We start from the raw sequence: 24,304 nt of genomic DNA on the forward strand, positions 1-24,304 counted from the left end.
ATGGAGGAGAGGATCTTTTGCCAGAAATATGAGGATAGTTTCAGCAGAATAACCACAAGAATGTAGAAGTAGTAACAAAATAACCATAAGAGTATAGAAGTAGGTGTGGTTGACCGATAAGTAATTGACCAATAATGAGCTCAGCTTTGCAATATGTATAAGCTTCATTAAGACCAATATAAATATGTGTGAACTATCAATAAACTTTGAGACTTGCTGATCACACATATTGTGTGCCGCATTTCTTCCGCCGATCCGACAGTAGGGAATTCCAGACTGTGAGCGACAGTGCCTGGGAGGCACTGCTGGCTCTGGCAGGGCGCCTGGTAAAGTTGGAACCATGTAGTCCCTGACCTGAATGGTTTGGCTTGGAAGGAACCTTAAAAGCACATCTCATTCTACCCCACTACCATGGGCAAGGACACCTTTCACTATACCAGTCTGCTCCAAGGTCCAGCCAACCTGGCCTTGGACACTGCCAGGGATGGGGCAGCCACAGCGTCTCTGGGCAACCTGTACCAGTGCCTCTCCATTCTCGCAGGAAAGCAATCCTGCTTACTATCCCACCTAAATTTTTTTCCTTTCTAACAAGGTCTATTTGAAACACCTTGCTACCTTGTTACTTGTTACTGTTGTTACATTTTTACTTTACTTGTGTTCTGTCCAAAAAAACCCCCAAACCTCGAAACAATCAAAAGAACACCAACACATGTCCTTTTTCCCCCCTCCCTCCCAGTGATGTGGTATAAATGAAAACGATGTGAAGAAGCTGTGAAAAATTGGATTTCACATTGTGGAGACCTCTAACTTATGCACCAGAAAAAGAGCTGCTGTCGATTTGACATGGTAGAGATTGCATCTTAAGCACCAGAAAAGCAGCTGCTAAACATTAATTGCATCAGCAAAGCCAAAGCTGACAAAATCCTGGTAAAGATGTCCTGAAACCTTAACCCAAGATATTCCACAAATTTATTTCCATCAGGTTAAAGAGTGCTGGTGGATTTGGAAGTTCTCCAAAGGGCACTAAAGATGATTAAATGTGTGAGATGACTTTTGATGTGAAGGGGCAAAATGCACCAGGACTGAACTAAAAAGGTGGGGAACAGTATTTTCATAAAACACACAAAAGAGATGTTTGAACTTTTTCTTGGAGCAGAATTTCAGTTTTTGTTAGAGGTACCAACTAGTGCAAAGTCTATAACTTAAAATGGGCATAGAATGATACAGGTACTTCTCTGCAAGACAGGAAATATTAATTACTGGGGAGTTAACAAATAGCTTGAACTCTTCTGGCACTGCTCATTTGGGTTTTCCCTTAGACTAAGGCAGCCATACTGGTTCCCATGGGTTTTACCACAGCCACAGAATTGCAGCAGTGAAGGTCGGAGATCATCCAGATCACCACTGGCTTCAAAGAACTAGATAAACTGCTCCAGGGTCATAATTTTATTATTTGTCTTTCCTGCTTAACCTCAGTTATTGGGGTGGGTTTTTCCAATGAATGTGATCCTTGCACAAAACCACATAAGACCAGTTCTGGTTGAATAAAAGACCTCTGGGGTTGCTCTTACATAAGTGCTTTTATTTTAAAAGGTGCATAAATAGTCTTTAATGACCTTTCGGTCATGATGCAAGACCCAGAGCTGTCCATTCATGAATGTTTCTGGGTTATTTAAGTCTGTGACGTGTTTAGGGAAAACAAAACTAGGTATCATGAGCTCCTTGATCCTCTGGTAATCCAAATATGAAAAGTAATATCAGCTCTTCAGAATCTTCCAAAACACACCTGAACTTCTTATCCCCAACATGAACAAACCTCAGGATGACAACCAGTTTTCCTAATTAGTTTCTTATCTTTAACCCAAATTAGGTATTTAACTGAGTCTCTATAAATGTAATACTTTATCTGTGATCTGTTGTATTGCACTAAATAGTTTATTTTAGTAGTTGTTCTGCACTGGGTAATGGGAATTTTGTACTGAGTGTGGAATGTCATGTAGATTATTCCCCCTTCCTCATCACATGGTTTCTCCCCATGCACTCCTTTCTACACACCTGGTGGTCTGCCCCATGGATACCCCTCCCCTCGCCCCTCCCCAATGGCATCCCATTGGCCACGGTCCTCTTTCCCCACCCCCTTTCCCCTGGGGGATAAAACCCCACTGCAGGTAAAGGTTCGGTCTCTTTTGCCACCTGGGTGGTTGCTGTGGCCAGCAGTGTCCCATCACAAGCCAATAAACAGGATACTCTTCCCCACGTGGTGGAAAAGTGCTCCTCGTCTTTTATCTTCAGTCCATGCAGGTCCGTGTGGGCTTGGGTTCCAGGTGGCCAGATTGGACCCATACAAAGCCCAGAGAACTACGGATTACTGCAGTGATCTGTTTGTAATATGTGACCTTTTAATTTTTATTCTTCATCATTATTTTCTTCATCATCATTTTCTTCAATTTTTATTCTTCATCATCATTTTCTTTTCAGGAGGAATAGAAACAGGGTCTATAACAGAGTGATTTGGGAAATTCCATCTAGGGAAGATGCAGCCGTGCCACAGTCTGGCAGTCATCTGTCAGGTAAGTGATTCACCTCATTGAAATCCAATATTCAGACACCACAGCCGTGGGATATTTGCTAATTCTGGCACTTTCCTTGACTTTCTAAATGTTTATTACTTTCTAGAAGTTGCTATTCCATAAAATACTAGAGGTCTGGACTTGATTTGATCATTTAGTTGACTACCTAAACTTACCAGCTCAAAGTTAAGCTTCTGCCCTCTTGTGTAGAATCATGGAATCCTGGAGTGGTTTGTGTGGGAAGGTGTACAAAGCAAAGCAATGCAGAGTCACCAGGCAGGTGCAAAGAACAGCCACTTTATTGCAAAAAACATGCCTTTTTAAGCAGTTAGGCCTTTATCAGTTACATAGTTTTAAATCATAACAAACATAATCCAATCAATCACCATACATCACAATGTGAACATGTAACGGATTTATAACTTGTTTTCCTACCTCTAATTCAGCTGAGTCACTTTCCCCTCTTCTACTTAGCTGTAGTAGCAGGCCCTAAGACATTATTTTACAAAGGTAACAAGGCCCTTAATTTATAAGGTTTTACCTATATGCAACAATTCCCCCTTTCTTTGTTTTTTGTGCGAAGGATTAGTGTTCCCTTGTTGTGTTGTGTTATTATGCTCCCCCGGTTTAAGCTGGAATGTTCTGTTACCCCCTTTTTCTGTATAATGGTTCTGTCTGGAATTCCCCCTCTTTCCCAGTTATCTGTCCATCACCAGTTACCCTAGAAACCCGCGCCCTTTCTGTCACCCCCAAATGCCCCCCTTTTATCCAGAAACTTTGGTGTTATACATGGAATTATTGGGCCGGGGACCGGGGTCCCACCTTTGAGCTCTCTTGGTTGGCTACCCATCCTGTCTCTCTGAAAAGCCCACGCTCACCGTGGGCCCCCATTCGCTGCCTGTCTGAGCTCTCCCCCTCCCGTTTCTCCTATATAACACGTGTATTCCCTCCCCTCGCTGCCCTTCGATTTGGCAGCTTCCCCTGGGTGTTACTCCGCGTTCTGGAATAAAACCTGGACTGGCCCCGGTCAAGGGGACGCTCTCCCCATTCCCTGTCTGTGGTCCCGTGCCTTTTTGTCCACCTCTGGCAGAGCTGAATGCCAATCCGGCGCGTCCCTGATGACGAAGTGGCTCCCGTGCGCCGAACCGAGAAACCGCGAATTCCTCCCGCTCCGTCTGCTGGCAGGCAGGAATGGCGGTGCAGGCGGGATTTTTAAAGTCACGGCTACCGCAGATTTTGGCGCCCAGACATCGGGCACGTGTGTATTCTCTCGGCACTCGCGGCGCTGGAAACCGCCTCGCCGAAGAGAACTGCGGGACCCACGTTCTGAGACAAACAGTCTCAATTGGTCGCGAAATCCCCCTGGGGGCGAATTCGGCTGCGTTTTAGCATGCTGTACGCCCCGGGGACGGGACGGCAGCTCCGAAGCACCTCAGGAGTCGTCCCGGGACAGGACACCACTTCAGATGGTTTTTTTCACCCTTGCTGGAATTCCATGAGTCTTTTTCTCCCCCCTGTCCTTTTAACCCTTTTGTTCCTCGTTGCCCTGGGCGGGCAGAGGCAATTTTCTTCTTTTCTCGGCTGCACAGCCACTCCTTTTTCAGACAGGGGCCAGCGTGGAGTTTTTCTTGATTTCTTTTTCCTTTTCCTGAAGTGGTGTGTGGTTTGAGCTGCTCTTAACATCTGTGCAATGGGTGCAAAGCAGTCAGCAGCTCAAAGGAGAGCCTTTATCCAAGTTGGGGATATCCTTGCTGGGGGGGGTTCATATTCGAAAAAGGGAGTTGAATAAATTAATAAAGTGGCTGTTTTCTTAATTTCCCGAAGTTTCCACTGACCAATTAGATAATTATAGGTTTTGGGATCTTATAATGAAGAAATTACACAATTCTGTAAAAAATGGAGAGACAAAACTGGCAAAAATCAGCTTTTGGTCCTCCCAAGTTAAAACGTTGTTAAAATCAGATTCTAAATTGAGAAAACAGTCCTCTTCTTCGAATTTGCAACCCAGTTCTCCCTCTAACCCTGATCCTAGCCCTTTTCCCTCCCCTGCCTGTCCTAATACTGGGATTCTGAGAAGAGCAGCTCGCTCCAGCAGGGCGCAGGGTGGTCATCTTTCCCCTGGCTGTTCTCAGAAATCCCAATACCCCCGCCCTAGGAGTCCTGGCCAGACTCTTAGGGGATCTTTTCCTTCTCCCTTTCTCCTGGTTCCCAAATCCCCAGTTAAAACCTCTCAAGTTCGTTTTCAGCTCCCCTCCCAAGATGGCTCCTGGGGAGCACAAGATGGAGGGGACCACATGGCTTTTCCCGCCCTTTTTCCATCTTCTCCCCACAATCCTCTTCAGTCAAAAAAAACCCCTTTCCTCTCGCCAGACTCCTCCCAATTTCCTTTCCCCCCCCCTCCATCAGCACCTCCCTTTTCTCCTCCCCCTCTCTACCAGCAAACCACGCCCACCAGCTCCTCCCTTGTGGCAGCACCTTCATCATCTGATGCCCCCACCCAGTCCTTTGACAAGTCCTCCAGCCACTCCCCCTCCCCTCCCCCTTCCAGTTCCCATGCTCCCCCTTCCGGTTCCCATGCTTCAGCATCTGGGGGGGGGGGAAGGGACCCGGGATCCGGAGCCGGTTTCCATCCCATCAGTGGCTCTGGTCTCATACCACTCTGAGGGGGCGGGGGGAACCCAAGCCCAATGGACTCCCTTTCCCCACCACCAAATTAAAGAACTCTGCAAGGCCCAAAAGGATTTCTCCCGGGAGAGTGAATACTTCCGGGGGATTCTAAGGGCCACTTTAGCAGGAACGGAAGTCACTCCCTATGACCTCCGAAACCTTTTCTCATGCCTCCTCAACCTTACTGAATATGAGATGTGGGAGGCGGCATGGAGAAGGGAGGTGGTGGGGATCCTTCCCTCTTTGTGGGTGAACCCCCACATGGGGCTCGATCGTAATGGTGAAGGCATCTCGGTCGAACACCTGTGTGGGGAGGGAGTTTTTGCTGGCGGGCAGTTCCAGGCCAGAATCATCCCACCTGAAGTATTAAGGGAGAGCCGGAGAGCAGCAGAGAGGGCTTTTTTGAGGTTGCCATCGGGGGTGCCCCAAATTCCCTATTTAAAGATCATGCAGCAAGCTGACGAGCCATTCATTCTTTTTGTTGAGTGTCTCCAGAAAGCTATTGAATTGTAGGTGCAGGAGGAGGAGACAAGGAAAGAACTCCTAAAGGAAGTGGCCTCCACCAATGCCAATCCAGCCTGCAGGGATGCTATCTTGAGCCTGCCACTGGACCCTCCTCCAACCCTGCAGCGGATGCTGGAGATCTGCGCCCGCAAAGTCTCCTTGGCTTCCGGGGACCTTGACCCAAGGGCCCGACCACCGCCCAGACGCATCGTTGCTGCTGATACCTGGGATGCCACTCCAGTAGACCCTGCTCCTGCTTCCCAGAGGAGCCATCCACCACCATCCAGTACCCCTGGGCCAGTCCACAGGAGGACTTCCCCCTGCCATCTGTGTGGACAGTTAGGGCATTGGATGCCTGACTGCCCCCTGCAGAAGCAGTTTTATGAGTTTAAAAGGGGGCAGGGACTTCGGGGGAACCCCCCGCCAAAAAACTAGGAGCTGAGCTCAGTTCCCCCTTGCGTGCAGAAATAAATAAGGCGGGTTCAACATCATTATGCAGGGAGGGGAAAAAGGGAAAACTGCCTGCCACCTCAACCAAATGTGACTTTTTTTTACCGGACTTGTCATGCTTATCATGCCTCCAACCTATGCCTATTCTAACCACCTTTTCCAAAATTGAACCTTTCAGGCTGCAGCTGACAGAGCCACTCCATCTGAAGGACTCCGATTTTCATCTTGTGACTGTGCTCCCGGAGTGCCCAGGTAACTGGGGACGGATCAACTGTGGGTATGTAGTTGTTGGAGACACAAAATTCACACCATCAGAGGTAAACATTGTCCTGGGTCTCTTGACATCAGACCCGGGACAATTCTCAATGGGGCTGTACTTTGTCCGCCCTCCCCTCTTCCTGCCCAAGGGACAGATTATTGCTCAGGCCATTCCAGTGCCTGAGCTGACCTGGGTCCCAGGACCGCCCTCTACACCACCTCAAGATGAACATCCTACGGTGGCCTGGGCTCGGATCCTTGGGCAGGAGAAACCAAAAATTACTTGGCAACTCTCGAGGGGAGGAGACCAAATACCCCTTAAGGGTCTTTTGGACACAGGGGCAGATGTGACGATCATTCCTTCTCGGGAATGGCCATCGCATTGGGAATTGTAGGACGTGGCTGGTCATGTCCGTGGTATTGGGGGTCTTCAATTGGCCAAACAATCAAAGAGCACCATGCAAATTAAGGGGCCGGATGTGCAATTGTCATCTATACGCCCATTCATTTTGGATTATACAGAACCCCTGTGGGGGAGGGACCTCCTTGCCCAGTGGGGAGCCCGAATTGACCTACCAGTGGCTCCTCAGGTTTTTCAATTAGCGGTCGCTGCTGAGCGCTCTACCTGGAAACTGAATTGGAAATCGGACATACCAGTACAGGTAGTGCAGTGGCCGCTCAATAAACAAAAATTGAAGGCACTCAATGAGCTTGTCAAGGAGCAGTTACTTAAAGGCAACCTGGTGGAGACCATGTCAGAGTGGAACTCCCCAGTGTTTGTCATCAAAAAGCCAAACAAAGATAAGTGGCGGCTCCTTCACGACCTCCGACAAATTAATAATATTATTGAAGATATGGGTCCCCTCCAACCCGGGATGCCGTCCCTGACGATACTCCCTCAAAACTGGAATCTGGCAGTTATAGATATCAAAGATTGTTTTTTCCATATTCCACTTCACCTGGACGACGCCTCGCATTTTGCATTCACAGTTCCTGCCATCAACCGTGAGGCCCCAAGCAAGCGCTACCATTGGCGTATTCTTCCTCAGGGGGTTAAGAACAGCCCTGTGATTTGCCAGTGGTATGTCGCTTCCTTGCTGTCCCCCATTTGTGCAGCCGCCGAGGATGCAATCATTATATGGATGACATCCTTGTTTGTGCTCCGACCGACGACATACTCACACACACGCTTGACCTGACAATCAATGCATTGATTGCTGCAGGGTTCACGCTTCAGCAGGACAAGGTTCAAAGGATGCCACCCTGGAAGTATCTGGGTTTGGAGATAAATAAGCGGACCATTGTTCCGCAAAAATTGGTTATTCGTACAAATATCAAGACCTTGGCAGATGCCCATCAGCTGTGTGGGTCTTTGAACTGGGTAAGGCCTTGTCTGGGCATTCCTACTGATGTCCTAGCCCCTCTTTTCAATTTATTGAAAGGGGGAGAGGAGCTTAGTTCTCCTAGGGTCCTTACTCCAGAGGCTCGCTCAGGCAGCACTGGAAAAAATCCAGCAATCCATTTCGGCCAGGCAGGCCCACAGATACCAACCGGGTCTGCCGTTCAAATTTATCATCTTAGGGAAATTGCCACACCTCCATGGGGTGATTTTTCAATGGGACGATTCTATCAAAGGCAAGGACCGAGGCTCGGAGGACCGCCTCTTGATCATAGAGTGGGTTTTCCTCAGCCACCACAGATCCAAAAGGATGACATGGCCATCAGAGCTGATGGCAGAATTGATCAGAAAAGCAAGATCGCGGATCAGGGAGTTGGCGGGGTGTGACTTTGAATGCATCCACATTCCAATTAAATTAGAGTTGGGCCAATTCAAAAAGAAAACCTTTGAAGAACTGGTCGAGATTAATGAAATGTTGCAATTTGCACTGGACAGTTAGACCGGCCAAATTGCAGTTGATCGGCCGGCCCACAAATTGTTCAATCAAGAATTCTCACTATCATTAAAAAGAATTCAGAGCCGAATCCCTTTGGAGGCACTGACTGTGTTTACCGACGCGTCTGGAGCATCCCACAAGTCAGTAATGACTTGGAAGGATCCTCAAACTCAGCGGTGGGAGGCCAATGTTGCCAAGGTGGAAGGTTCTCCACAAGTAGCTGAGTTGGACGCTGTCGTCAGGGCCTTCGAGAGGTTCTCTGAACCATTCAATCTTGTAACTGATTCAGCATATGTCGCTGGTGTAGTGTCCAGAGCTGAAGAAGCAGTTCTTCAAGAGGTATCCAACATTCTCCTATTTAACTTGCTCTCAAAATTGGTAAAACTGATCTCCCACCAAGAGCAACCTTTCTTTGTGATGCATGTCAGGTCACACACTGATCTGCCAGGGTTCATTGCAGAGGGCAATTGAAGAGCTGATGCCCTGGCTGTTCCTGTTCAGATGGCCCCACTCCCAGATCTGTTTGGTCAAGCTAAGATCAGCCACCAGCAGTTCCATCAGAACGCCCCTGGCCTGGTTCGTCAGTTCCAGCTCACATGCAAACAGGCCAAGGCGATCGCGGCTACATGTCCCCAGTGCCAGTCCCATCAGCTCCCATCACTCAGCTCCGGAGCTAACTGTGACTGTGGTCACAAGGGTTTTCAGGGTGAAGAAGAGACGAGAATGTTGACTCCATGATCAGAAGGCTTGATTTATTATGTTATGATATATGTTACATTAGACTATACTAAAAAGCAATAGAAAGGAAAGGTTTCTTCAGCAGCTAGCTAAGCTAAGAATAGAAAAGAATGAATAACAAAGATCTGTGTCTCAGACAGAGCAAGAGCCAGCTCTGCCATGAGTGGTCAAGAAATCCAAACACCCACAAGAGACCAATCACAGGGTCTACCTGTTGCATTCCACAGCAGCAGATAACCATTGTTTACTTTGGTTGCTGTAACTGCAGCTTCTCACAAGGAAAAATCCTAAGAAAGGATTTTTCATGAAAGATGTCTGCGACATGTCACCTTTTTTTATTTAATTAAATTAAAAGGAAAAAGCGTTTGTAATTTTCTCTGCTGTACTCATGCTGAAGAAAAAGACAAACACTTGACAGGTTATCTGTTGCCAATCAAACTCCACTCAAGTGCTCCTGTGGAATGCACTGGGAATTTCTTCACCTGTAGAACATAAAAGTCTATCATATCACTAAAACAATTTTACAATATAAGAAAATGCAAAAACAATGCAAAGAAAATTCAAGTCCAAGCAGCTGAGTTTCAGGAAAAGTCCATGGTCTGAAGATGTCCCTCTTTGCCATATCTGAAAGTTTCTTTTGGTCCTGAAACAGGCTTGCTACAGAAAAAGTCCATCAATAGTTATCAAGAGTCCATTGACAGTCTTCAAAGAATTTTGAGAAAATTTCTGAAATGTCTTGCCGCAGCCCTTTATTGAACAACTTGGGCTGAAGCCAATCCCTGGCTCCTCAATGCCTCTGCTCAATGCCTCTGATCTGCTGCCAGCTCTTTCACCCTTTTTTATTCAATTAATTTTTTTTTTTTTTTTTTTTGTCGGAAAGAGCAGCAGCAGCAAAGGAGCCAGAGAGAGGCCCTTGGGGGCCCTGGCCCATGTGGAAGGATCAGGAACCCCAGACCTGGCCCACAGAAAGGTGGCCCAGGACCAGAAGGGGGAAGCAAAGCCCCCAAACCCAACAGGAGGCCGGGAGGTGGCCCTGGCCCAAGCAACCAAGCCAGACAGCCCAGGCCCAGCCCCCGAGGCAGGCTCTGCATTGGCACAGACCTGCACCCTGCTGCCAGTACAATGGCAGAAGGGGTGACCAAACGCTTCCTTTCCCCAAAATCACCGAGGCATGCCGGCAATGGGAAGACAGAAGCTGTCCCGAGAAACTTCGTCTCGGGTCTGGGGATGTCCTTTCCCCACAGCAGACAAGCGATGCTCGCTTCCTGCTGTGCCCTCTGCCTCTGCGATGCAAATGCACCAGGTGTTCCTCCCATCTGCCTCACGGCACCACCGCCACCCCCTCTGGGCTGGGGACCAGGGGCAGAACTTTCGGGACCCACCTCCCCCTCGCCGCTGGGGCGCGCGAGGGGCGGCAGAGAGATCCGCATCCCCCAGGGGAAAACCCCGGACCAAACACCCCCCAACCCGCCAAGAATGCTGATCTTGAAAACAGGCAGCCGCGCTGCGCCCACAGCCAGCTGTCGGGCCATGCCTCCTCCATGGAAGGACAGGCTGACGCCCTCTTCCCCTGTCCCAGCTCCCGCTGTAGGGGCAGCCCCGGGACAACCCGAAAAACTCGGGGAGGAAGTCACGCTGGATGCAGGAGGCGCCGCTGCAGCTGCCGCCGGCTCCAGGGCAGCCTCTGACGCAGACACGGAGGACGGAGTCCCCACAGGCGGCAGAACTGCTGGGGCGGGCAGCGGGGCCGCCTGGGGAGGCGGCGGGGGCGGCGGGGGCGGCACGGGGTCGGCAGCATCTTCTGCGCCGGGCTCTGACATCGGCCGCGGAACCGCAGTCGCAGAAGGCGGCGGGACGGCCGGGGGGAGCGGTGGATCGCTGTTGCCCAGCAACATCAACGCAGCCGCGGGAAGCGGTGTCTCTGAGACCTCAGATGCAGACGGGAAAGCCGGCGGAACCGCGGCCGGAGTGCACATAGGCTCCCCGGCAGGGGCGGCCGCGGGACGGGCCGCGCGGGGAACTGCCCGCACCCGCGGGGCGGGTTGAGGCGGCGCTGGCGGCACTGGCCGGGGCGGTGCCCGTGGCGCTGGCCGGGGCGGCACCGCCCACTCCCATCCCCCCTGAGAGCAACGGGAGGGGGGAGGAACCGGCTCCGTCTGAGCATGCTCCGAAGACGCAGTAAAAAAAACTTCGGCTGCGGGCGAAACTTCGCCCCCCCACTGTGGTTCAGGGGGGCTGGAAAGCAGCAGAGCGTCCCCCTCCAAAGGGTCTTCCCCCGGAATCGGGGGGAACGGGGCTTTGCCCTTGCAGTTAGCAATCCAGGGAAAAACAGCTGCTCTCCGTTTCAAGACTAGAAAGAGCTTCAAAAAGGTTGGATAAATCGAGGGGCATCCGAACCCCCGGTATAAAAAGAAATGGAAAATGGAGCCCATACACTCCCAGACAAACACATCAAGGGCATATAGCACATTCGTAAAAAACCCAAAGAGCTTTGCCCATCGAAAGAACTCATAGAAATCTGTTTCCAACAGGAGAATTCCATCCTCTTCACCCCATTTTTGCCAGAGGGCAATAAGTTTCTCCTCTGAAGGGGAGAATGGAACCTCATCCTCTAGGGGAGAAGTCCTCCAGATGAGCAGCCACAAACTGCGAATGGCCTCATCTTCAGGAGGGCAAAAACCAACAGTACCTTGTGACAGTGTCCAGGACTCTCTGGCTATCTGCACGGTGCTGCTGAGCTTTCTGAACATCTTCCTGGAGGCTTTTCAGAAGGTTCTCTTTGTGGTCAGCCTTGCTGTGAACTCTGTCCAAATTCGGATCTTCAGTTCTTCAGCTCCTGGCTAGAATCCACTTCTGTGGTCACTTGTGAAGCAACCATCAATGCCACACATACAGGGTTTACCCAGTGCAGCAATGCTCCTCTGGTGGTCTCACCAAGTGATGATTGTCCTCCTCAGTCGGGGGTCACCAATTGTGACTGTGGTCACAAGGGTTTTCAGGGTGAAGAAGAGACGAGAATGTTGACTCCATGATCAGAAGGCTTGATTTATTATGTTATGATATATGTTACATTAGACTATACTAAAAAGCAATAGAAAGGAAAGGTTTCTTCAGCAGCTAGCTAAGCTAAGAATAGAAAAGAATGAATAACAAAGATCTGTGTCTCAGACAGAGCAAGAGCCAGCTCTGCCATGAGTGGTCAAGAAATCCAAACACCCACAAGAGACCAATCACAGGGTCTACCTGTTGCATTCCACAGCAGCAGATAACCATTGTTTACTTTGGTTGCTGTAACTGCAGCTTCTCACAAGGAAAAATCCTAAGAAAGGATTTTTCATGAAAGATGTCTGCGACAGCTAACCCCCAAGGTCTTTCTAGCTGCAAGGTGTGGCAAATGGATGTTACACCTATCCCTTCTTTTCGTCAGTTGAGTTACGTACGTGTTTCAGTGGACACTTTCTCCAGTGCAGTCTACGCCTCTGCCCACACAGGTGAGAAGGCAGCTGACGCCAAAAAACATCTTGTGCAAGCATTTGCTGCCCTGGGCATCCCCAAGGTCATCAAAACCGACAACGGCCCAGCGTACAAGTCCAGGGAACTGCGAAGTTTCCTGCAGCAATGGGGAATAGAGCACAAAACAGGCATCCCCTATTCCCCAACAGGCCAAGCCGTGGTGGAGAGGACCCACCAGAGCCTTAAGAGGGTTTTAGAGCAACAACATACGGCTGTGAAGGTGGAATCTCCCCATGTCCGTCTCGCAAAAGCACTTTTTACTATCAACTTTCTAAACTGTTCCTTTGAGAATTTAAATCTTCCAATAGTGTGACACTTCGGGCAACACAACCAGCTGCAGCTGAAAGCCAGGCCTCTGGTCCTAGTTAAGGACCCGGAGACCTGGAAAACAGAAGGGCCTTTTGACCTGGTCACCTGGGGGAGGGGATACGCTTGCGTGTCCACTCCCTCGGGGCTTAAGTGGGTACCATCTAAGTGGGTCAGGCCCTTCTTTCTGAGAAAAGTCACCAAAAGTTGGAGGCATAGCACAGGTTGAGGAGGCTTGTTGGAGGAGGAGGCGGAAACCCTTTGCCCTTGACTTTGATGTCCTCTAAGTTTCCCTCTGGGCAGAACCAAAACTTTAAGTTCACCTTTTCACCCTGTTTTCTTTGATGTTTCAGTGACACCCGTTAACTGTTCTGTTGGTTCTTTTTATTTTAGTTGCAGTTTTAGTTGCTTGTTCTATAATTTGGAGTCTGATGAAAAGACTGCTGGGTAGGATTGTTCCTACCCTCGAGATAAACCAGGTGGTGGCTCCGGGACCGTACAGCAAAGCAGAAGCTTCGGAATCAGATCAATTGGAGGCCTCCTCAACCGTGGATGATGACCAATGGGCTTCTGCACCTTTCAGCCACCCCTGGTTCGGAGATTCCATCCCGGACTCAGGCTGCCTTAGTCAGACTCAGTTCACCTCATTTTAAGTTTTGTTTTTGTTTTTTTTTTTTTAAACAAAAAACAGGGAGATGTTGTGTTGTGTTATTATGCTCCCCCGGTTTAAGCTGGAATGTTCTGTTACCCCCTTTTTCTGTATAATGGTTCTGTCTGGAATTCCCCCTCTTTCCCAGTTATCTGTCCATCACCAGTTACCCTAGAAACCCGCGCCCTTTCTGTCACCCCCAAATGCCCCCCTTTTATCCAGAAACTTTGGTGTTATACATGGAATTATTGGGCCGGGGACCGGGGTCCCACCTTTGAGCTCTCTTGGTTGGCTACCCATCCTGTCTCTCTGAAAAGCCCACGCTCACCGTGGGCCCCCATTCGCTGCCTGTCTGAGCTCTCCCCCTCCCGTTTCTCCTATATAACACGTGTATTCCCTCCCCTCGCTGCCCTTCGATTTGGCGGCTTCCCCTGGGTGTTACTCCGCGTTCTGGAATAAAACCTGGACTGGCCCCGGTCAAGGGGACGCTCTCCCCATTCCCTGTCTGTGGTCCCGTGCCTTTTTGTCCACCTCTGGCAGAGCTGAATGCCAATCCGGCGCGTCCCTGATGACGAAGTGGCTCCCGTGCGCCGAACCGAGAAACCGCGAATTCCTCCCGCTCCGTCTGCTGGCAGGCGGGAATGGCGGTGCAGGCGGGATTTTTAAAGTCACGGCTACCACATTCCCTGATTCCCAAACAGTCTGCACCTCTAAGGTCATTATCGTCTTAAGACTATTGCTGGTCATCTGCTGGACACAGGATAAAATACATGGAATACAGATCACAATCAGTAAAAACTTATCAAATACAACCCAGCCACTGACAAAGGGACCTGCAGCATAGGAAAACAAAAAGATAATGTCCAATGTCCCTAAGAAGTGGAAATAAATGGCTATGTCCCAAATTTCATATGGCTGGAGCTGAGGGGCCATGCTGTTTAGGCAGGCAGGAGTCCATTAGCTGGAAAAGCTGACTTTGACATTACTGAATCTCTTTCTGGAAGCATGGAACAGTGTGACAGCTACAGCTGGTCTGTAAGCTGGACAGTAAAATTGGCCATAACAGACTACAACTCAACTAGCCTAGTTCATTACACTAGAAATAAACAAGTCCCTGGGTAAGACAATGATAGGTTGGATTTGAACTCAAACAGGGGACCCCAGCAGACCCATTCAAGACTGAAGGCAAACATCTAATTGGTTGGTGAGCTGGGTGGTATTAAGACCTCAACCAATCAAATGTTCAAGCATGGGAATTTTGAAGCCCCTATGAAAGAGGGCATCCATCTATAAACTTTGGCTGTTTTCCCATGAACTTGGTGTGTTCAGTCATGTCACACTCCAAAAGTGTGACAAGTGGTGATCCCGACATGATAGCAGGTGCCATGGGTAGAGCTGGGAGGCAGAGTCCTGGCGGAGGAGAGCAGCATGGACAGCTGCCTAAGAAGAGTAGCGTGGACAGCTACCTAGGTCCAGACCCCTGTAAATAGAAAAACACCGCTGGGAGACATAGGAGGATGGGTTTCGGTCGAGAAAAACCCAGTTGTTAAGATATAGAACCTCCTTTTATGGGAACAGGGGGTAAAATATGAAGAGCAGGCTTTTTTAGTCTTGCTGATCTGGTCTAAGAACTACGGGTTGGACACAACTGAAGAAGCCACCCTTGATATTAAAATTTGGGAGCAGACTGGGAGATTTATAATTGAGGCAGCTTCCATAGGTGATGACGCCACCAGAAACATTATAAAGCCCTGGAGGCTTGTTTTCAACTTGGCAAGGCAGTAAAAAGCCAAGTGGGATGCAAGGATGGCAGTGAGGATGCCACAGGCACTGCCCACCAAAACACGCAGCATGGGGCGAAGCAGCAGGAGGCATTGACACCACACCAGGCACACGGGAGGAGAGGACAGGCAAGGCAGCCCCACTGCACTGACTGAGTGGCACTGTGCCATGGCGCTGCGCAGCCCCTGCAGGAGCTCCCCTGTTGGCCTGCACCGAGTGTGCATGTGCGATGAGCCAAACCACTTGTGCCAGAGCCACACACGCCCCCACACTACCCCCTTTGTCACCATAGACACGCTCAGACCACCTCCACCCAAGGCTGATTGGCTTGGCTCTGAAACCACGTCTACAGTCAAGCCTCCGCTTGGCACGCCCAAGTGCTGCCGTGACTTGTGGGCAGACACTGGAGGTACAACAGTGTGGATACCTGGTAGTCAAACTACCCCCATAGCTGGAAATGCCGGTAGGACACAGGGTCCCAAACCCACAGTGCTGCATGCACCGCTGCTGCCACAGCCAGGGCTTGGACAGCCACAGAGACACATATCGGCAAAGGACTTGAGAGACACTCACGGAGGGAACCAGGGCCATCACCTTTCTGCCAAACCCTGAGAGGACACCGCTGATGTGCTGCTGGTAGCTACGCTCAATCTGGTCACTGCCTGGAGACAGGTGAAGTGAGCAGCAGTCATGAGCAGGGATTTTGAGGGTGTAGTTAAGATTAATGTGCCTGTATCAGGTGGTTGGGAGCCTGGGGACACGGCAGTTGAAGCATTCGTGGTGCTGAGAGGCAGCGGAACAGTGCCTGATAAGTACACACCCTTTCAGTGGCTGGTCCTCTCTGGTCTGCACCAGCTCACTGCAAAGCATGGACTAGGGTCTCCTGCAGTAGCCAACATGCTGTGATTTCTAACTGCAGAAGAAGTAACTACTTTTGATATTTAGCAGCTTGTTAAATTTATATATAGCCCAGTCCAACATATGATACTTGAGTCCACCTGGCGACACAGTGCAGAGGAGCAGGAACTACAAAACTTAAGAATTTTGCAGCAACCTCCACATTTTGGAGCAGGGCTTCCTCAGCTCCTAGGACTACCACCAGTGGGAGAACCACAATTCCAACCACGATTACATCCATTGGTGGTGGCACAAGTAAAAGACTTGGGGATGCAAGCCCTGTTCAAAGTGGCAAACATGGCTAACGCTACCCAAATATATTCAAAGATCAAACAAGGCATCAAAGAACCATATCTGCAATTTATAGAAAGATTGCAGGATGCCATGGAAAAACAAATTGTATACATTGAGGCTAGAAATCAATTAATATTACAACTGGCATGGCACAACGCTAATGAAGATTGCAGAAAAATCAAAGAACTGTTGCCAAATGAAAATCCATCTTTAGATGAAATATCAAATACCTGTGCTAAAGATCTGAATCCCATAGCATGTCTTTTTTAGCGGATTCTATTGCAGCTGCTGTTAAGACTGCCACCCCATTGCTGCAGATATGGACAACAAGGCCACATCTGAAAGTAAACAGTCCCTGCAAGCTCCTTCTACTGGGGACATTTTAAGGACAGAGTGATGTGCAGACAGAAGACTCTTCAACTAACTCAAGTTGAAAAGTGGCATGTTAATTTGCCACATTGGGCACACGGGAGGTAGTCCTCCAAAGACGTGCAAATTTCCAAAGCTGTAGCTTCTCCATATATCTACAAAGGCTCTACATATTCATAAAGACATCTGAAATGCCTATACATATTACCACATATAGCAGTATTTCCTGTTCCCGCTTTGTATTATAATGAACTGGACGTGCATTACAGCTGTGCAGTCATCTTCTTTAATTGGGTCAGTGGGCTCTGAAACGAGTCAGTGGGCTTCTGAAGATGAAGTAAGAGGTGTTCCTCATGGTAAATTCTTCACCTTTATCTGGCTACCAGGTCTTCTTGACCCCTTGGTTATGATCCAAACTCCCTCTTCTGGGCCCAATTATTCTTAGAAGCCAGGTGTATTTATGGTTCCTATCCTTTTACAATACTGCATATAGTATAATGTCTTCGCTTCAATTATCCCCAATTATTCAATTATCTGGTAACAATTAATCTCCTCATTAAGCCCTTAATTAAAATATATGGCCTTCATCTTAGTAACTACATTTCTAACTTAACCCCTTGATTCATTGATTCAAGAGGAATGTAAACATAATAGGGAGCTGCAGCTGATGTGGGAAACCCAGTCATGTGGCCAGACAATGCAAATCTAGGACTCATACTAATGGACAACTTCTAAAGGATCAGGGAAATGGGAAACTGAATGCAAAAGGGAGACATGCGCTGACACAAGCATCTTCTTGCCTTCCCGTGCAAGCTTATGTGACCAACGTACAGGAAAAACTAGAGGATCATCTGGAATGGATGTTTCCACCTGAATCCCAACAACTATAAGCACATTGAAGGTACATAAAGTCCCTCTCAAGGCCCAGGGGCCCAAAGGGAGAGGATTGACTGCACTGCTGATGGGAAGATCCAGTGCTACTCTACAAGGTATTTTTGTACATCCAGGTGTTATACTCTCTGATTATACAGGACAAATACACACTTCGGTATCAACCTGTACTCTGCCTGTGACTATCCCTGTTAAAACCTGAATTGTTCAACTCATCCCTTTTAAGTCTTCTGTCCCAAAAATGGATTCTAAGGTGCGAGGAGACTGAGGTTTTGGGGCAACAGGAGAGCTCCCAGATGTAGTGGACTCAGGTCCCTAATATGGTTTGTACCATCACAAAACCTCGGGCAAGTCCCTTGAAGATAAAGATCACTGGAATGATCAACACAGGGGCAGACTTTACTATCACTTCTGCCAACATTTGGCTTCCATCATGGCTGACCATGGCTGTGGGATTTGCCATTGCTGGCCTCAGAGGGACCACACAGAGCTTCTTGAGTAGCAGGTCTGTGTTGGTCAGAAATCTGGAGGATCCAACAGCCATGATTCAGCCATATATCACTACTGCACCACTTAACCTGTGGGGGAGGGATGCTCAATCAGCATGGGGAATCTGGGTAGGGAGGATTTTTAACGAGGACCACTGTATTGAAGAGTGTACAATATCCCACCCTAGCCCTAAAATGGCTTACAATTTGACTTCTGTGGGTATCACAGTGGTCCATAGAGAAAGAGAAACTGCACACCCTTAAATCCCCAGTAAAAGAACAACTAACTCAAGGACACATAGAACCATCCACAAACCCTTAGAACAGCTCAGCATTTGTTGTAAAAAAGAAGTCTGGTAAATGGAATATGCTCCATGACTAAAATTAATGCAGTCATGGAAAGCATGGGTGCTTTGCAACCTGGTATGCTATCTCCTACAATGATTCCTGCAATCTGGGATATTCTGATTGTGGATCTAAAAGACTGTTTTTTTGCTATTCCTCTACACCCAGATGATACCCCAAAGTTTGCTTTCACAGTGCCATCCATTGATAATGCTGCAACAGTTGAGCATTATCAATGGAAAGTTTTGCCATAAGGTATAAAAAACAGCCCCACAATTTGTCAATGGTTCGTTGCTCAGGTGTTATCATCCATAAGAGAACAATTTCCAGGGGCATACTGTTACCATTACACAGATGATACCCTAATAGAAATCCTGAAGAATAAAGAATTTTCATCAATTTGGCCAAGCCTCACGCAAGCATTTGAAACATTTGGGCTGCAAGTAGGACCAGAAAAAATGAGACAGCAACCACTCTGGAAATACCTTGGACTCAAAAAAATGGATCAGACCATGCAGCCAGAAACAATTTAACTCTCAACCAAAATTCAAACTTTAAACAAAAACTTTTGGGTACCATAAATTGGCTCATATCGCCAACCGGGGGACTATGTACAAATCATGAATGGGACAGGACTACTGAGGAACACGTCTTGAGCTGTTTTGTTTTCCAGCATCAGTCTCATTACATGGTTATGACAATGGGAAGATGCCAGCAACTCACATCCCAGGCAGCAGACCAAGAACTTAATGTTACAACTTACTTAATAAGTTTTTTGACCAACCACACAAAGCAAAAGCATATTGACAGTAGTTCTATCCAACCACTATAAGCACACCTACCTTCTGTTAAAACAATGCTTGCTTATTTCAAATAAAACACCTGCTTGTAAGCCTTAAGATACAATGCACAGAGCTCCATTATTAAATTTAGAACTTCCTAATGTCTCGCTAGATATACTTTTCTGTAGCTTAGGGAGTTATTCTAGACAAGCATTAATACACAGACCATTGTTCTATTTGTCCTTACTTTTCTACTTCGTATATAATTTTTCTGCTGACAAATCTTAAGGCTACTGCTTAGCTCTAATTGCAGTTCTGCTGTCTCTGAGGCCTGCCTTTTGCAGCTTTCCCAAAACCCTCTGATTTTAAGGATTCCCACTGGCTCAGGCCCCATCTAGGATTGACCACCTCACAACTGGCACCCTTATTTAACATCCTAAAAAGTGATCCTGATCTAAATTCTCCCAGAAAATTAACCACAGAGGCAAAAGCCACTCTCAAAATAGTAGAGCAGGCTATCATAAACAGACAAGTCCACTGGATATACCCAGGGATGTGCATTACTCTATTTATTTTCATCATTAATTTTCACTCTATCAGGATTATCAGTCAGTGGGATACTCAGTGGTGTGACCCTTTGCATGTTTTAGAGTGCATTTTCCTACCACACGAAGTTAAAAAGATGGCACCTATCATCTTTGACTTGATTGCACAAGTCATCACCAAATGCCATCAGAGATGTTTACAATTAAGTGCAAGAGATTCTTCCAAATTTATCATACCTATGCCACAAGAACAATTTGAATGATGCTTTGTCAACAGCACAGCTTTACAAAGTGCCTTGCAAATTTTTTTGTGGCAGTTTAGTTACCATCTACCAAACCATAACTTACTGCAGCTGAGTGGGACCACTGAATTATCCCGAAAACCACTGAATAGTCACACACCCCTTAGAGGTGTTTTTAAAGGTGTTACGGTATTCACTGATGGTTCTGGGAAAACAGGAAAAGCCATTGTAATATGGAAAAAGGAAAGTGGATGGCAAACATTGGAAGGCTGTGAGAGTGGATCACCTCAGTTGGTGAAGCTACATGCTGTAGCTACAGCTTTCCAATGTTTTCCCTATATTCCTTTAAATATTTCGACTGACTCTGCCCACGTTGCTAAAATTACACAGAGACTAGACTGAGCCCTGCTAAAAGAAATTGACAATGCACAATTATTTGACCTTCTAAAAAATTTGTGGCATACCATCCAGGCCAGAACTTGCCCTTACTACATCCTACAAATAAGGAGTCACACAAATTTACCAGGTTTTATTGCAGAGGGCAATGCTCGAGCAGATTGCCTAGCTAGTCCTGGTTGGACAACATCACAGCCAGTGTTTCACAATGAGGACCTGGAGAAACATGCCTGGGCAAGGTTTCCAAGTTTACCTTGAAAGGGGGTCCAGCTTTTGTAAGCCAAAATTGAAGTACAGTTTAGGTTAGAAACACCTGGGTCCACTGGCATACATCTGACCAGCTAGGGCCAGGGTTTGGCCAAAGCCACGGCCTTAACTGGAAGGGTCTCTTTAACACAACCTACAAACAAGCCTCTACTAATAGCAGTTGGGAAAGTTTCTTAAAATTATACGTCTCACAGGTATGTGAAAGTTTGTAAAGCAGCTGGCTTTGTAATTTATCCCTAGTTAAATAGTCAATGGTACAATAAATAAACTGCAAACAACCAAAGGAATGCATATGTGCAACCTCAAAAAATGTCTTATGGATAATGCCTGTTATAAAAAGTCAGTAAATTCACTCTATGATATTAACAACATATTCAGAATCATTAGTACATCAGCAGTAACTGTCCTAAGAAGTCGAGATAATTTTTTCCAGACATCTATGCATACATGACATTAAAGCAAAATAAAAGCAAGAAAGAAAGCACTAAACAGCTTACAGTTAATAACAGCCATAATTTGGAATTGTTACTCATTCTTCAGTGCTACCTATAGAAGATAAAACAGCAAAGATTATAATGAACAATTGTCCTAATTGACCAGTACAGAACATTTATACCCATAGAATCTTCTATGAAATTAAGGATCTAATAAACCACATCTTCACATATTTTTACACAACTTATAATCTTATATTCTTAAACAGTTGCTTACCAATTCTTCATCATAATTATTTCAATCACTATAACAAAGGAACTGTATCTTGTAATTTAAATGAGCAGATTTCAACATACTTCATTCAAACTTATCGTCACTCATCTCTATAACAAAAGAATTGTCTTGCAATTTAAACAAGCATATTTTGATAGAACTTAAACGTCAATGAAACTTAACATCACTTAAACATAACAGAAAGTACACTAACAGAACCTCGTTAACACTACTGAAACTGAACAGAAATTGTTCTTAAGTTCTTAATAGAACTTAACAGAACTGAGACTGAGCAACACTTAAACTTAACCTTGCTTAAACTTAACAACACTTAAACTTGACAGAAATTAAACTTAACAGAACTTAAATGTAAGAGAATTCAAATTAACAGAATGTAAACCTAACATCACTCAAATTTAACAACACTTAAGCTTAAGAAAACTTAGCATCACTTAATCACTTAAGCTTTACGGAAACTTTAGCTTAACATCACTTAAATGTAACAGAACTTCAAAGTAATGTACTTAAATCTAACATCACTTAAACTGTACAAAATTGAAACAAAACAGAACTGAAAATTAACATCACTTAAATAAAACAAAAGTAAAGTCAGAGTTGAAAGTGTTCCTTTAGAAGTTCTAGATACAACAGAATTTAACTCATTTTGACTCCATCATTACAAGAAAGCTACCAAAAATTTGTCATACAGCAGCTAAACATCAATGACCAATACGCAGGCAAACAACTGATTTGTAACTGAAATAGCATCAACATAGATTTACTGGAGAGAATATAAACGTGTGGCAAATACCATTGTGGTTTTATATAATTTAGTTTAGAGAATAGCTCATGGTAATTGCAAATATTATTGAAAATATTTGTTCACAGTCAGGACTTTTCTGGAGTAAGCATAACTTTGCCAAGGTATTTTAAAGTGCAGGTTTACTCAGAAAAATGACAACAGCAAAGGCTAATTGCCTTTCAAGCGGGTTCAGTTTGTAGATAGTAAGACAGCTTTTCAAGATTGCCTGTACAATAGATTTGAGCTTGGACTATTAAAGGTAATTGGATATAAATATTTAAGGCTAAAACAGCAAAAACCTCATTATATAATACTACCATGAGTCTCGCACATGTAACTTGATCAATGGGTGTGTAAGACTAACACTTGTATGTAAACAGCTACCAAGTCATAGTTTCAGATTATTCTTACGGAATGAGATACTGTTTAATGCACTTGTGATCCATCAATGTACTTGAACTGTTTTGATATTAAGACCAATTTCAATTTAAACGTGGCAAGGAAGCATAACTACACTTGAATCACTAAATATCTGTACCTATCTGAAATGCTATCACATGTGTCTTCATGGCAAAAGAGTCACAATAAAATGACCTTATTAGAGCTGTGGGATAAAAAGGCAAGTGAGCAGGCAAAGCTAGCACAATTCTGTCTGCTTTTACAGTGGAGTTTCATGTGCTAATTATATCTAATTCTTGAATAGCTGCTGCAGATAAAGCTCAAGGTTTGTTTTCAAGTGAGCAAAACAATGCCTGATTTATGAGTGGCATGGGCCTCCCCTAGCTAATTGCTCCCTGCAGGTAAATCTTGCAATGTTTTGACACTGGGCTTGAAAGTTAACTGCTGTGGTGTAACATTCTCTTCTGTTAATATCCACTCTAAATATTTCCAAGGAGGAGTCTACCAAATTTTCTCAGGTGGGCCCCGTATCTTGCTATTATGAATCTCCCTGTCTACAAACTAAAACATTACCTACATAGTGATAAATGGTACTCTCAGGGTACTGTCTTGCAAATATTCTACCAGGTACACAAGCTTCTAACTTTGGTGGTAATAGCTAACATCATTATAACTGAGCAAAGAATTGGTATTAATTCAGTGCAATCAGACCTTTAAATCAAGATTCCTGAAAAGGGACTATACATCCCACATGTCAAGTTTTTAACCAGTCATGCAATATATCAGCCTTTCTGTTAAAGGATTTAGACCTTGCTATGCAATTTATATGCAGGAAGACACTACATTCAGACAGCTTTTAATCTCTCCAGTAAACAATCCTGTAAAAATCCACAGCTCACTGAAAGTACAAGGTTAGTTTTAACAGAGTTCCGGTAATGATGTCACAAATATCGCGATGATAGCCCATCTGCATTCTCGTATTTGAGTAAGCAACATCACCTGTTAATTGAATGGCAAGCTCTCCCATACCAATTTCCGCAGTTCTCTCATAAAAGAGTAGCCTAAGGTCTCCATATTTCAATGCATCTTCTTGGCATTCTGACAGCGATGTGCTGTGGCATCAGCACTCCATGTAGGCCATAAATCCACTGTGATTTATGGTTCCAGGGTTGGATGGGTAGGCTGAGATAGGATAGTTAGCAAAGGTCAACATCTCACACAGTAGGCTGATGTGACACATGCCGTGATCCAGGATTCCAAGCTGTCAAGGGCCAGCTACCTCTGGGTGAATAGCAGCCACATAGGCCAAAGCGACTAAGGGAGGAGTGGGTAGTGAAGAAGCTGCGGTTGGAAGGGCGGGCGCTGGAAGTGCTGCAGCAGCAGAAGCACCCTAGAGAGCAGCCACTGCGGGGTATGCAGAATGCGAAGATGCCTCACTGTGGGAAGCCGGTGCTGGTGGGGCCGGGGAGGGGGCGCTGAGGGTGCTGACAAGGGCCTAGAGGGCAGCCGTGGTGGGGGGGACTGGCATAGGGGGTCAGCATCAAAGG

The 24,304-nt window shown here is 46.4% G+C and overlaps 1 pseudogene; it reads left to right on the top strand.

Annotated features, from left to right (window-relative positions):
* Window positions 1–745: 745 nt before the first annotated feature.
* The window catches only part of LOC139602666 (DNA repair protein RAD51 homolog 1-like), a 28,759-nt pseudogene continuing 5,200 nt past the window's right edge, over window positions 746–24,304 (top strand).

Source organism: Agelaius tricolor, unplaced genomic scaffold (genome assembly GCF_023055355.1).
Source record: "Agelaius tricolor isolate 1412-34295 unplaced genomic scaffold, bAgeTri1.0.p SCAF_35, whole genome shotgun sequence".
Classification (NCBI taxonomy): Eukaryota; Metazoa; Chordata; class Aves; order Passeriformes; family Icteridae; genus Agelaius; species Agelaius tricolor.